Here is a 15,376-nt window from a genome sequence, read left to right on the forward strand (position 1 = left end):
TTTCACTGAGAGGATGGGAGGTAGCCATTGACAACGGTGAAACCCTACATACAGCTTGCCATGGAAGGAGACTTGCGTGTTTGAAGAAGAAGACAGTAGGAAAGCAGAGATTCAGAAGATGGAGCATCTCCAAACCTCAACCTATTCTCCATTACTGCAAAACAAGTAATCATTTCATGTTCTTTTGCTTTTCACAATCAATCCTGATAATTTCTGATATCCTGACTAAGATTTACAAGATAACCATAGCTTGCTTCAAGCCGACAATCTCCGTGGGATCGACCCTTGCTCACGCAAGGTATTACTTGGACGACCCAGTGCACTTGCTGGTTAGTTGTGCGGAGTTGCAAAAGTGTGATTGCAATTTCGTGCACCAACATACACAATAGCTAATAATTCATTTTCTGTAGTTTTTTTTGCGCATCATTTAACACATGACTGGCATAGTAAATGACATGTACAAGCTTACCATGCCTCTGTCCTAAAACAGCCCCTATAGCAAAATCACTGGCATCACACATCAATTCAAATGGTAAATCCCAGTTAGGGGGAGCTATAATGGGAGCAGAGATAAGGTTTACTTTCAGAGTTTCAAAAGCATGCATGACACAAGAGGAACATCAAAAACCAACAGGTTGCTCAATGGTTTAGCAATTTTTGAAAAGTCCTTTATAAATCTCCTATAAAATCCTGCATGACACAAGAAACTCCTGACTACCTTAACATTTGCTGGTGGTGGTAATTTTTCAATTACCTCCACCTTTGCTTTGTCAACCTCAATCCCCTTACTTGAAATCTGGTGTCCAAGAACAATACCTTCTGTGACCATAAAATAGCATTTTTTCCAATTCAAAACAAGGTTTGATTCTTGACACCATTTCAAGACAAGAGATAAATGCTTAAGGCAGGATTTAAAAGAATTACCAAAAATAGAAAAGTCATTAATAAATACCACAATGAACTTTTCAACCATGTCAGAAAAAATTGAAAGCATACACCTCTGAAAAGTTGCTGGAGCATTACAAAGTCCAAATGGCATTCTCCTGTAGGCAAATACTCCAAAGGGGCATATGAATGCTGTCTTCTCTTGATCTTGAGGGTCCACTACAATTTGATTATATCCAGAATATCCATCTAAAAAATAATAAAAAGCATGACCAGCTAACCTCTCAATCATTTGATCAATGAAAGGCAGGGGGAAATGATCCTTCCTTGTAGCAGTGTTGAGCCTCTTGTAATCTATACACATTCTCCATACTATGATTGTTCTTGTAGGAATAAGCTCATTCTTTTCATTCTGGATCACTGTCATCCCTCCTTTCTTGGGAACTACCTACACAGGTGATGAGCGGATAATTTATACACTTTTTGGCATTATTTTTAGGTAGTTTTTAGTAGGATCTAGCTCCTTTTTGGGATTTTTTTATTAGTTTTTATGCAAAATTCATATTTCTAGACTTTACTATGAGTTTGTATGTTTTTCTATGATTTCAGGTATTTTCTGGCTGAAATTGAGGGACCTGAGCACAAATCTGATTCAGAGGCTGAAAAAGGACTACAGATGCTGTTGGATTCTGACCTCCCTGCACTCGAAGTGGATTTTCAGGAGTTACAGAACTCCAAATGGCGCGCTATCAATTGCGTTGGAAAGTAGACATCCATAGCTTTCTAGCAATATATATTATTCCATACTTTGCTCGAGTTTTGACAACGCAAACTGGCGTTCAAACGCCCCTTCTCTGCCCTCCTCTAAAGTTAAAACGCCAGAAACACATTACAAACCAGAGTTAAACACCCAAACTGGCATAAAAGCTGGTGTTTAACTCTAAGAGAAGCCTCTACACGTGTAAAGCTCAATGCTCAGCCCAAGCAAATACCAACTGGGCCTCGGAAGTGGATTTCTGCACCATTTATTCAATTCTGTAAACCCTAGTGGCTAGTTTCATTATAAATAGGACTTTTTACTATTGTATTAAAGACCTGGGGATCTTGGTGTCTATCTTTGATTAGTTTATGCGATCTTAGACATTGGGGGCTGGCCTTACGGCCATGCCTGAACCTTCATCACTTATGTATTTTCAACGGTGGAGTTTCTACACACTATAGATTAAGATGTGAAGCTCTGTTGTTCCTCGAGTATTAATACAATTACTACTGGTTTTTATTCAATTCATTCTTATTCTTATTCTAAGATAATTCATTCACACCTCAACTTGATGAATGTGATGATCCGTGACACTCATCACCATTCTCACTTATGAACGCGTGCCTGACAAACACTTTCGTTCTACCTGCGAAAGCTAGAGTGTGTATCTCTTGGATTCCTGGTCCATGCGCATGGTTGCCTTGCTTGACAACCGAGCCTTCCATTCCGTGAGATCAGAGTCTTCGTGGTATAAGCTAGAATCCATTGGCAGCATTCTTGAGATCCAGAAAGTCTAAACCTTGTCTGTGGTATTCCGAGTAGGATTTAGGATGGGATGACTGTGACGAGCTTCAAACTCGTGACTGTAGGGCATGGTGACAGACGCAAAAGGATAGTAAATCCTATTCCTACATGATCAAGAACCAACAGCTGATTAGCTATGCGGGAAACCGTAGAGGACCTTTTTCACAGAGAGGATGAGAAGTAGCCATTGACAACGGTGACGCCCTACATACAGATTGCCATAGAAAGGAGTATGAAGGATTGGATGAAGGTAGTAGGAAAGCAGAGATTCAAGAGGGATAAAGCATCTCCATACACTTATCTGAAATTCCCACCAATGAATTACATAAGTATCTCTGTCTTTATTTTATGTTTTATTTATCTTTTAAATTATTAAAACTCCATAACCATTTGAATTCGCCTGACTGAGATTTACAAGGTGACCATAGCTTGCTTTAAGCCGACAATCTCCGTGGGATCGACCCTTACTCACGTAAGGTTTATTACTTGGACGACTCAGTGCACTTGCTGGTTAGTTGTGCGAAGTTGTGGAAAAGAGGGATATTAAAATTGTGCATACCAAGCTGTTGCCGCCATTGAGATCACAATTTTCTGCACCAAGTTTTTGGCGCCGTTGCCGGGGATTATTCGAGTTTGGACAACTGACGGTTCATCTTGTTGCTCAGATTAGGTAATTTTTATTTTCTTTTCAAAAAGTTTTCAAAAATCTTTCAAAAGTTTTATTTGTTTTCGTTTTTCCAAAAAGATATTTTCGAAAAAATAACCCAAAAAAATTCATAAAATCATAAAAACTCAAAAATATTTCATGGTTCTTGTTTTAGTCTAGGGCCAAATTTTAAGTTTGGTGTCAATTGCATGATTTTAATTGTCTTGTAATTTTTGAAACACATGCATTGTGTTCTTGATGATCTTCAAGTCGTTCTTGATGAATTGCCTTGTTTGATCTTCATGATTTATTGATTTGCACTGCATGATATTCTACATATGCATTCTTGCATTCATATGGCCCAAACATGAGAAAGTTCTAAGTTTGGTGTCCTCCATGTTTTCTTTCATTAAGAAAACTGAGTTCTTGATGTTCATCTTGATCTTCAAGATTGTTCTTGGTGTTCATCTTGACGTTCATAATGTTCTTGCATATATCTTGTGTTTTGATCCAAGAATTATATGTTTCGACTCATTTTGTTATTTTTTCAAAATTAAAAACATGTCTTCTTGAATAAAGGATTTAGCAAAATGAAGATCCAAGAACATAAAGCAGAGAAATTATAGAGAAAAAGTTGGGCGTTTAAAACACCCAGTGAAGAAGGAAAACTGGCATTGGGTGTTAAACGCCCAAAACATGCAGCTCCTGGGCATTTAACGCCAGGATGACACAAGGAGAGAAATTTTGTTTTCAAATCAAATCTTTTTCAAATCTTCATATTTTTTTTAAAATCAAATCTTTTTCAAATCAAATATTTTCAATCATATCTTTTTCAAAGTCATATCCTTTCAAACATATCTTTTTCAAAAATCAAATCTTTTCCTCATATTTTCAAAAATCTTGATTCAAAAATTTTGAGTTTGTTACTTTCTTGTTAAGAGAGATTCAATATTTGAAATTTAGAATCATATCTTTTAGTTCTTGTTAAATCAAGTCATTAACTTTTTAAAAGTCAAATCTTGTTAATTTTATCTTTTCAACCATATCTTTTTAAATCATATCTTTTTCAAATCACATTTTTTAAATTCTAATTTCAAAATCTTTTTATAACTTCTTATCTTTTTCTACTTTATTTCTTATCTTTTTCAAAACCACAACCAATTTTTCAAAAATTTATTTTAAATTTTATTCTTTTTATTTTCGAAAATTCTCCCCCCTCTTATCTTTTTCTATTTAAACATTAACATTCTTCCTCCATTGTCAATTCGAACTACATCTCTCTTGTGTGTTCGAATTCTTCCTTACCTACCTCATCCTTCCATTCTTGTTTTCCTCTAACACCTCAAGGAATCTCTATACTGTGACATAGAGGATTCCATATTTTCTTTGTTTTCTTCTCTTTCATATGAGCAGGAACAAAGATAAAGGCATACTTGTTGAAGCTGATCCTGAACCTGAAAGGACTCTGAAGAGGAAGCTAAGAGCAGCTAAAGCACAAAACTCTGAAGAGGATCTCACTGAAATTTTTGAAAAGGAAGCAGCAAAAGAAACAATTATGGCCGAACCAAACAACAATGCAAGGAAGATGCTTGGTGATTTTATTACACCAACTTCCAACTTCTATGGAAGAAGCATCTCAATCCCTACCATAGGAGCAAACAATTTTGAGCTAAAGCCTCAATTAGTTTCTCTACTGCAACAGAACTGCAAGTTTTATAGACTTCTATCAAAAGACCCTTATCAGTTTTTAACTAAGTTCTTGCATATCTGTGATACTGTTAAGACCAATGGAGTTGATCCTGAGGTCTACAAGCTTATGCTTTTCCCTTTTGCTGTAAGGGACAGAGCTAGAACATGGTTGGACTCACAACCTAGAGATAGCCTGGACTCTTGGGATAAGCTGGTCACGCCTTTCATAGCCAAGTTCTTTCCTCCTCAAAAGCTGAGCAAGCTTAGAGTGGATGTTCAGACCTTCATACAAAAAGATGGTGAGTCCCTCTATGAAGCTTGGGAAAGATACAAGCAACTGACCAAAAAGTATCCTTCTAACATGCTTCCAGAATGGACCACATTAGATATATTCTATGACGGTCTGTCTGAACTTTCCAAGATGTCACTAGATCACTCTGCAAGTGGATCCATTCACCTAAAGAAAATGCCTGCAGAAGCTCAGGAACTTATTGAAATGGTTGCAAATAATCAGTTTATGTATACCTCTGAGAGGAGTCCTGTGAGTAATGGGATGCCTCAAAAGAGAGGAGTTCTTGAAATTGATGCTCTGAATGCCATACTGGCTCAGAAAAAAATATTGATCCAACAAGTCAATATGATCTCTCAGAGTTTCAATGGATTGCAAAATGCATCCAACAGTGCTAAAGAAGCATCTTCTGAAGAAGAAGCTTATGATCTTGAGAACCCTGCAATGGCAGAGGTGAATTACATGGGTGAAGCCTTTGGCAACACCTACAATTCTTCATGGAAAAATCATCCAAATTTTTCATGGAAGGATCAACAGAAGCAAGGCTTCAATAATAACAATGGTGGAAGAAACAGGTTTAGCAATAGCAAACCTTTTCCATCATCATCTCAGCAACAGATAGAGCATTCTGAGCAGAATCCTTCTAGTTTAGCAAACATAGTCTCTGATCTATTTGAGGCCAGTTTTAGTTTCATGATTGAAACACGATCCTCAATTAAAAATTTAGAGGCACAAGTGGGCCAGCTGAGTAAAAGGGTTACTGAAACTCCTCCTAGCACTCTCCCAAGCAATACAGAAGAGAATCCCGAAGGAGAGTGCAAGGCCATTGATATAATCAACATGGCCGAAACCTTAGAAGAGGAGGAGGACGTGAATCTCAATGAGGAAAACCTCTGGGAACGTCCAGTGGCTAGTAAGGAATACCCTAATGAGGAACCAAAGGAATCTGAGGCTCATACAGAGACCATAGAGATCCCATTGGATCTCCTTTTACCATTCATGAGCTCTGATAACTATTCATCTTCTGAAGAGGATGAAGACATTGTTGAATGGCAAGTTGCCCAATATTTAGGAGCAATCATGAAGCTGAATGCCAAGCTATTTTGTAATGAGACTTGGGAGGAAGAGCCTCTCTTGCTCACCAATGAACTGAATACATTGGTTCAGCAAAATTTACCTCAAAAGAAACAAGAACCCGGTAAATTCTTAATACACTGTACCATAGGCACCATGACCTTTGAAAAAACTCTGTGTGACCTGGGGTCAGGGATAAACATGATGCCACTCTCTGTAATGGAGAAACTGGGAATCTATGAGGTACAGGCTGCCAAATTCTCATTAGAGATGGCAGATAAATCTATGAAAAAGGCTTATGGACTAGTAGAGGACGTGCTAGTAAAGGTTGAAGGCCTTTACTTCCCTGCTGATTTCATAATACTAGACACTAGGAGGGATGAGGATGAATCCATCATCCTTGGAAGATCCTTCCTAGCCATAGCAAGAGCTGTGATTGATGTTGACAGAGGGGAGTTGATCCTTCATGTTAATGAAGAATGCCTTGTAGTAAAGACTCGAGGTTCTCCATCTGTAACCATGGAGAGTAAGCATGAAGAGCTTCTCCCAATACAGAGTCAAACAGAACCCCCACATTCAAACTCTAAGTTTGGTGTTGGGAGGTCACAACCAAACTCTAAGTTTGGTGTTGAGAGATCTCAACCATACTCTGATCATCTGTGAGACTCCATGAGAGCTCACTGTCAAGCTATTGTCATTAAAGAAGAGCTTATTGGGAGGCAACCCAATTTTATTTTAATTTATATTTTTTTGTTTTCTTTTAGGTTGATGATCATGTGAAGTCACAAAGACAATTACAAAAATAAAGAAAAAAAGCAGCATTGAAAATAGCACACCCTGGAGGAAGGACTTACTGGCGTTTAAACGCCAGTAAGGGTAGCAAAATGGGCGTTTAAACGCCCAATCTAGCACCTTTTTGGGCGTTTAAATGCTAGAATAGGGCACCAGACTGGCATTTAAACGCCAGAACAGGGCAACAAACTGGCGTTTAGACGCCAGAACAGGAAGAAAAATTGGCATTTAAATGCCAGAACAGGGCAGCAGACTGGCGTTTAAACGCTAGAATTGCACTCTAAGGCGTTTTGAACGCCCAATTGGAGTAGGGATGAGAATTCCTTGACCCCTCAGAATCTGTGGAACCCACAGGATCCCCATGAATCTCAACTCACTCTCTCTCCTCTTCACACCTTTCTACAACACTCTTCCCCAAATACCCTTCACCAATCACCTCCATATCTCTTCCCCAAATACCCTTCACCAATCACTTCCTTACCTCTTCCCCAAAAACCCCCCACCCACCTTCAAAATTCAAAACCATTTCCCTCCTAAACCCACCCAAACCTTTCGGCCACTCTCCTTCCTTTTTCCTATAAATACCCCTCTCCACTCCTTCATTTTCACACATCATACACACCTTCCGCTCCCCTTGGGCGAAACACATACACCTTCCATCTCCTCCATTTTCTTCTTCTTCTACATCTTTCTTTCATCATTTGCTCGAGGACGAGCAAATATTTTAAGTTTGGTGTGGTAAAAGCATTGCTTTTTATTTTTCCATAACCATTTATGGCACCTAAGGCCAGAGAAACCTCTAGAAAGAGGAAAGGGAAGGCAACTGCCTCCACCTCTGAGTCATGGGAGATGGAGAGATTCATCTCAAAGGTCCATCAAGACCACTTCTAAGAAGTTGTGGCCAAGAAGAAGGTGATCCCTGAGGTCCCTTTTAGGCTCAAAAAGGGCGATTATCCGGATATCCGACAAGAGATCCGAAGAAGAGGTTGGGAAGTTGGTGCACGAAATTGCAAATCACACTTTTCACAATTAGTACCACTAACCATCAAGTACACTAGGTCGTCCAAGTAATACCTTACGTGAGTAAGGGTCGATCCCACGAAGATTGTTGGCTTGAAGCAAGCTATGGTTATCTTATTATTCTTAATCAGGATACCAATAGGGTTCTTTAGTTTCAATTGTAAACAGTAAAAGAGCATGAAATTAGTGATTGTTACGCAGTAATGGAGAATGTGTTGGAGTTTTGGAGATACTTTGTCTTCTGAATCTCTGCTTTCCTACTGTCATCTTCTTCACGCACGCAAGGTTCCTTCTATGGCAAGCTGTTTGTTGGTGGATTACCGTTGTCAATGGCTACCATCCGTCCTCTCAGTGAAAATGGTCCAAATGCACTGTCACCGCATGGCTAATCATCTGTCAGTTCTCGATCATATCGGAATAGGATCCATTGATCCTTTTGCGTCTGTCACTACGCCCAACACTCGCGAGTTTGAAGCTCGTCACAGTCATTCAATCCCTGAATCCTACTCGGAATACCACAAACAAGGTTTAGACTTTTTGGATTCTCAAGAATGCTGCCAATGGATTCTAGCTTATACCACAAAGACTCTGATTAAGGAATCTAAGAGATACTCATTCAGTCTAATGTAGAACGGAGGTGGTTGTCAAGCACGTGTTCATAGGTTGAGAATGGTGATGAGTGTCATGGATCATCACCTTCTTCATATTGAAGTGCGAATGAACATCTTAGATAGAAACAAGCGTGTTTGAATAGAAAACAGAAATAATTGTATTAATTCATCGAGACGCTGCAGAACTCCTCACCCCCAACAATGGAGTTTAGAGACTCATGCCGTCACAAAGTACAAAGTTCAGATCTAGAATGTCATGAGATACAAAATAAGTCTCTAAAAGTTGTTTAAATACTAAACTAGTAACCTAGGTTTACAGAAGATGAGTAAACTAAGATGGATAGTGCAGAAATCCACTTTTGGGGCCCACTTGGTGTGTGCTAGGGCTGAGACTTAAGCTTCTCCCGTGCCTGGGCTGTTTCTGGAGTTAAATAACAGGTTGTAACCTGTTTCTGGCGTTTAACTCCAACATGCAACCTGTTTCTGGCGTTCAACGCCAGAATGCAACATGAAACTGGAGTTAAACGCCAGTTTATGTCATTTATCTTCAATCAAAGTATGGATTATTATATACTGCTGGAAAGACCTGGATGTCTACTTTCCAACCCAATTGAGAGCGCACCAATTGGACTTCTGTTGCTCCAAAAAATCCATTATGAGTGCAGGGAGGTCAGAATCCAATAGCATCAGCAGTCCTTTTTCAGCCTGATTCAGATTTTTTCTCAGCTCCCTTAATTTCAGCCAGAAAATACCTAAAATCACAGAAAAACACACAAACTCATAGTAAAGTCTAGAAATATGAATTTTGCCTAAAAACTAATAAAAATATACTAAAAACTAACTAAAACATACTAAAAACTATATAAAATTACCCCAAAAAGCGTATAAAATATCCGCTCATCAGAAGTTCTTGCCAACCCCATTCAACAAGTCGGAATCTTAATGGTTCAAGAGTTCTATGCAAACGCATGGGTCACAAGGAACCATGATCAAGGTATGAACCCAAACCCAAAGAATTAGCTTACAATGGTTCGGGAGAAATACTTAGATTTCAGTCCGGAAAATGTGAGGCTAGCGTTCAACTTGCCAATGATGGAAGAAAACGCAGACCCCTACACCAGAAGGGTCAACTTCGATCAAAGGTTGGACCAAGTCCTCATTGACATATGTGTAGAAGGAGCTCAATAGAAAAGAGATTCAAGAGGCAACCGGGTTCAATTGAGAAGACCGGATCTTAAGCTTGTGGCTAGAGGATGGTTGGAGTTCATCCAATGCTCTATCATTCCCACAAGCAACCAATTTGAGATAACTATAGATCGGGCCATCATGATCCATAGTATCATGATTGGAGAGGAAGTAGAAGTTCATAAAATTATACCTATAGAACTCTACAAGGTGGCTGACAAGCCCTCACCTTTGGCAAGATTAGCCTTTCCTCATCTCATATGTCACCTTTGCTATTCAGCTGGGATTGTCATAGAGGGAGACATCCTCATTGATGAGGACAAGCCCATCACTAAGAAGAGGATGGAGCAAACTAGAGAGCCCATTCATGGCACTCAACAAGAGCATGAGAAATTCCCTCATCAAGAAATCCCTAAGATGCCTCAAGGGATGCAATTTTCTCCACACAACTATTGGGAACAACTCAACACCTCCTTGGAAGGCTTGAGTTACAACATGGACCAACTAAGGGTGGAGCACCAAGAGCACTCCATCATTCTCCATGAGATTAGAGAAGATCAAAGAGCTTTGAAGGAGGAGCAACAAAGACAAGGAAGAGACATAGAGGAGCTTAGGCGTTCCATTGGTTCTTCAAGAAGAGGAAGACACCACCCTCACTAAGATGGACTCATTCCTTAATCTCCTTGTCTATTTATTTTTCTGTTTTCGGCTTTATGCTGTATGTTCTATCTATGTTTGTGTCTTCACTACATGATCATTAGTGTCTAGTGTCTATGTCTTAAAGCTTTGAATAATTCCATGAATCCTTCACCTCTCTTAAATGAAAAATGTTTTAAAAACAAAAGAACAAGAAGTACATGAGTTTCAAAATTTGTCCTGGAAATTAGTTTAATTATATTGATGTGGTGACAATACTTTTTGTTTTTTGAATGAATGCTTGAACAGTGCATATTTTTTATCTTGTTGTTTATGAATGTTAAAATTGTTGGCTTTTGAAAGAATAAGGAAAAAGGAGAAATGTTATTGATAATCTGAAAAATCATAAAAATTGATTCTTGAAGCAAGAAAAAGCAGTGAAAAAAAAAGAGAGTAGCGAAAAAAAATGATGAAAAAAAGGGAGAAAAGAAAAAGAAAAAGTAAGCAGAAAAAGCCAACAGACCTTTAAACCAAAAGGCAAGGGTAAAAAGGGTCCAAGGCTTTGAGCATTAATGGATAGGAGGGCCTAAAGGAATAAAATTCAGGCCTAAGCGGCTAAATCAAGCTATCCCTAACCATGTGCTTGTGTCATGAAGGTCCAAGTGAAAAGCTTGAGACTGAGTGGTTAAAGTTGTGATCCAAAGCAAAAAAAGTGTGCTTAAGAACTCTGGACACCTATAATTGGGGACTTTAGCAAAGTTAAGTCACAATCTGAAAAGGTTCACCCAGTTATGTGTCTATGGCATTTATGTATCCGGTGGTAATACTGGAAAACAAAGTGCTTAGGGCCACGGCCAAGACTCATAAAGTAGCTGTGTTCAAGAATCAACATACTGAAATAGGAGAATCAATAACGCTATCTGAATTTTGAGTTCTTATAGATGCCAATCATTCTAAACTTCAAAGGAAAAAGTGAGATGCCAAAACTGTTCAGAAGCAAAAAGCTACAAGTCCCGCTCATCTAATTAGAACTAAGCTTCATTGATAGTTTGGGATTTATAGTATATTCTCTTCTTTTTATCCTATTTGATTTTCAGTTGCTTGGGGACAAGCAACAATTTAAGTTTGGTGTTGTGATGAGCGGATAATTTATACGCTTTTTGGCATTATTTTTAGGTAGTTTTTAGTAGGATCTAGCTACTTTTTGGGATTTTTTATTAGTTTTTATGCAAAATTTGTATTTCTGGACTTTACTATGAGTTTGTGTGTTTTTATGTGATTTCAGGTATTTTCTGGCTGAAATTGAGGGACCTGAGCACAAATCTGATTCAGAGGCTGAAAAAGGACTGCAGATGCTGCTGGATTCTGACCTCCCTGCACTCGAAGTGGATTTTCAGGAGTTACAGAACTCCAAATGGCGCGCTCTCAATTGCGTTGGAAAGTAGACATCCAGAGCTTTCCAGTAATATATAATAGTTCATACTTTGCTTGAGTTTTGACAACACAAACTAGCGTTCAAACGACCTTTCTCTGCCCCACTCTGAAGTTAAAACGCTAGAAACACGTTACAAACCAGAGTTAAATGCCCAAGCTGGCATAAAAGCTGGCGTTTAACTCCAAGAGAAGCCTCTACACGTGTAAAGCTCAATGCTCAGCCCAAGCACACACCAAGTGGGCCCCAGAAGTGGATTTCTGCACCATTTATTCAATTTTGTAAACCCTAGTGGCTAGTTTCATTATAAATAGGACTTTTTACTATTGTATTAAAGACCTGGGGATCTTGGTGGCTATCTTTGATAAGTTTATGCGATCTTAGACATTAAGGGCTGGCCTCACAGCCATGTCTGGACCTTCATCACTTATGTATTTTCAATGGTGGAGTTTCTACATACCATAGATTAAGGTGTGGAGCTCTGCTGTTCCTCGAGTATTAATACAATTACTACTGGTTTCTATTCAATTCATCTTATTCTTATTCTAAGATATTCATTCGCACTTCAACTTGATGAATGTGATGATCCGTGACACTCATCACCATTCTCACTTATGAACGCGTGCCTGACAAAACTTTCGTTCTACCTGCGAAAGCTAGAGTGTGTATTTCTTGGATTCCAGGTCCATGCGCATGGTTGCCTTGCCTGACAACCGAGCCTTCCATTCCGTGAGATCAGAGTCTTCGTGGTATAAGCTAGAATCCACTGGCAGCATTCTTGAGATCCGGAAAGTCTAAACCTTGTATGTGGTATTCCGAGTAGGATCTGGGATGGGTTGACTGTGACGAGCTTCAAACTCGCGGCTGTAGGGCGTGGTGACAAACGCAAAAGGATAGCAAATCCTATTCCTACATGATCGAGAACCAACAGCTTATTAGCCATGCGGAAAATCGTAGAGGACTTTTTTCACTGAAAGGATGGAAAGTAGCCATTGACAACGGTAATGCCCTACATACAGCTTGCCATAGAAAGGAGTATGAAGAATTGGATGAAGGCAGTAGGAAAGTAGAGATTCAAGAGGGATAAAGCATCTCCATACTTTTATCTGAAATTCCCACCAATGAATTACATAAGTATCCCTATCTTTATTTTATGTTTTATTTATCTTTTAAATTATTAAAACTCCATAACCATTTGAATCCGCCTGACTTGAGATTTACAAGGTGACTATAGCTAGCTTCAAGCCGACAATCTCCGTGGGATTGACCCTTACTCACGTAAGGTTTATTACTTGGACGACCCAGTGCAATTGCTGGTTAGTTGTGTGGAGTTGTGGAAAAGTGTGATATTACAATTGTGCGTACCAAGCTATTGGCGCCATTGAGATCACAATTTCGTGCACCAACAGGACTTACCCAAGGACTGTCAGAAATAGGGTAGATAATATCTGCTTCCCATAATTTCATTACCTCTTTTTGGACCACCTCTTTCATGGTTGGATTGAGTCTCCTTTGTGGTTGCACAACTGGTTTAGCATCATCTTCAAGAAGGATCTTGTGCATACACTTGGTTGGACTAATCCCCTTCAAGTCACTAATGGTCCACCCAAAAGCTGTGTTATGGTTCTTGAGCACTGAAACAAGTGCCTCTTCATCTTCAGGCTTCAGGGAAGTGCTAATAATCACCTGATATGAATCATTTTCACCCAAGAACACATATTTCAGAGAAGGAGGTAAAGGTTTGAGCTCAAGCTTGGGGGCTTCCTCCTCTGCTTTAGGCGTGTAAACCATAGCCTTCTGGGGTGGTGAATCATCAACTTCAATTATTTCATACTCGGAAACAGGATCCAGAATGTCACCAAGTACCTAAGCTTTCAGTACCTCAACTAATTCAAAGAGCATTAAATAGTAAAATTAAGAATTTCAGAAAGCAAGCAGCAATGAGTTGGGAATAAATATGGAGAAAACAGTTAAGGTTTCAGAGTTATCTATTTTCCAGATTGATTTTTCTTACTAACTATTTTAATCATGAATTCATGGCAAACTATATGTGACTAGACCCTAATTCCTTAGACCTTCCTAGTCTCCTCTAAAATTCATTAACTACCAATTCCTTGGTCAATTAATTCTAATTAGAGGGTGATGATAAAATTCCAGTTTATATGCCACAAGAATTCTAATTATCCAAAAATAAGGGGATTATATGTCACGTATCCCGTTAAATATAAACAATTAGAAATTCCGGATAATATGTTTTCAAGCTGTTGTTCAAGTAAAGAGCTTTTCCAAGTTAAACAAAAACTCAATTAGAACATGGGTCATACTTTCGTTCCACCCAAATTCATAAAATAAAGAACGAAAACAATTATTGAAATATAAATCAAAACATGAATTAAATTAGAAAGAGCAAATAAATCAATCCATACAAATAGATAGAGCTCCTAACCTTAACAATGGAGGTTTAGTTGCTCATGGTTTAGAGAAGAAAATAAGGATTCTGATAAAATGTACAGAGTTCCCATCTGATGGCATCTAAATTCGTATTTATAACTAATCCTAATAAATTTTAAAATCTAATTATCTAAAATTAAAATAATATCTTTTCCTATTTTCAAATTCAAATTTGAATTTAAATTAAAATTAATTATAACAATAATCAAGTCTTCAATTGATGGATGGGGATCACTTGATTCCTTCACTCTGCAGCTTCTAATATGTGTTTTCTGGGTTGAAAACTAGGTCAAAACAGCCCTGAAATCGCCCCCAGCATTTTTCTGCGCTTTCTGCACGTGGCGCATGTCACGCGTACGCGTCAGTCACGCGTATGCGTCGCTGGTCTTCTTCACGAGTCACGTGGACGCATTGGTCACGCGCACGCGTCACTGTGAAATTCTTCAAATCACGCGTACGCGTCAGTCACGCGCACGCATCGCTGTGGAAAGCTCCAAATCACGCGTACGCATCAGTTACGCGTACGCATCACTCCTCGCTACCATCTCCTTTGATTCCTGTGCTGCAGAAACTCCACCAAATCCAGCCAAATGTTACCTAAAATAAACAAAATTGCAAAAGACTCAAAGTGGAATCCATATTGGCTAAAAGATAATTAATTCTTTATTAAACTCATCAAATTAGATGCAAATTCACTAGGAAAAGATAGAAAAGATGCTCACGCATCACAACACCAAACTTGAATTGTTGCTTGTCCTCAAACAACCAAAACTATTATAGGCTTAGGATGTGAATTTGCATGAGAATGAGAGTTCGATTAAGCTCATGTCTCTTTTTATAGTGGGGTTTATAACTGTAATCCTGAATGGGTTTGACATCTCACTCTCCTTTGAATCAGAAGGATGTCATTGTCATTTGGAATTAGAATTCGGATAATATTATGAATTCTCTGATCTTTTGTAACTCAATTTTAATCCTTGAACACAGCAATTCTTCTTTGGTGCTTTGCACCTTGAGCCTAGCTGTGACTTTAAATGTTTTGTCTCAAGCTATACTTGACACAGAAACACCACAAGCACTTAACTGGGGAACTCTTTTTACG

Source organism: Arachis duranensis, chromosome 9 (genome assembly GCF_000817695.3).
Source record: "Arachis duranensis cultivar V14167 chromosome 9, aradu.V14167.gnm2.J7QH, whole genome shotgun sequence".
NCBI lineage: Eukaryota > Viridiplantae > Streptophyta > Magnoliopsida > Fabales > Fabaceae > Arachis > Arachis duranensis.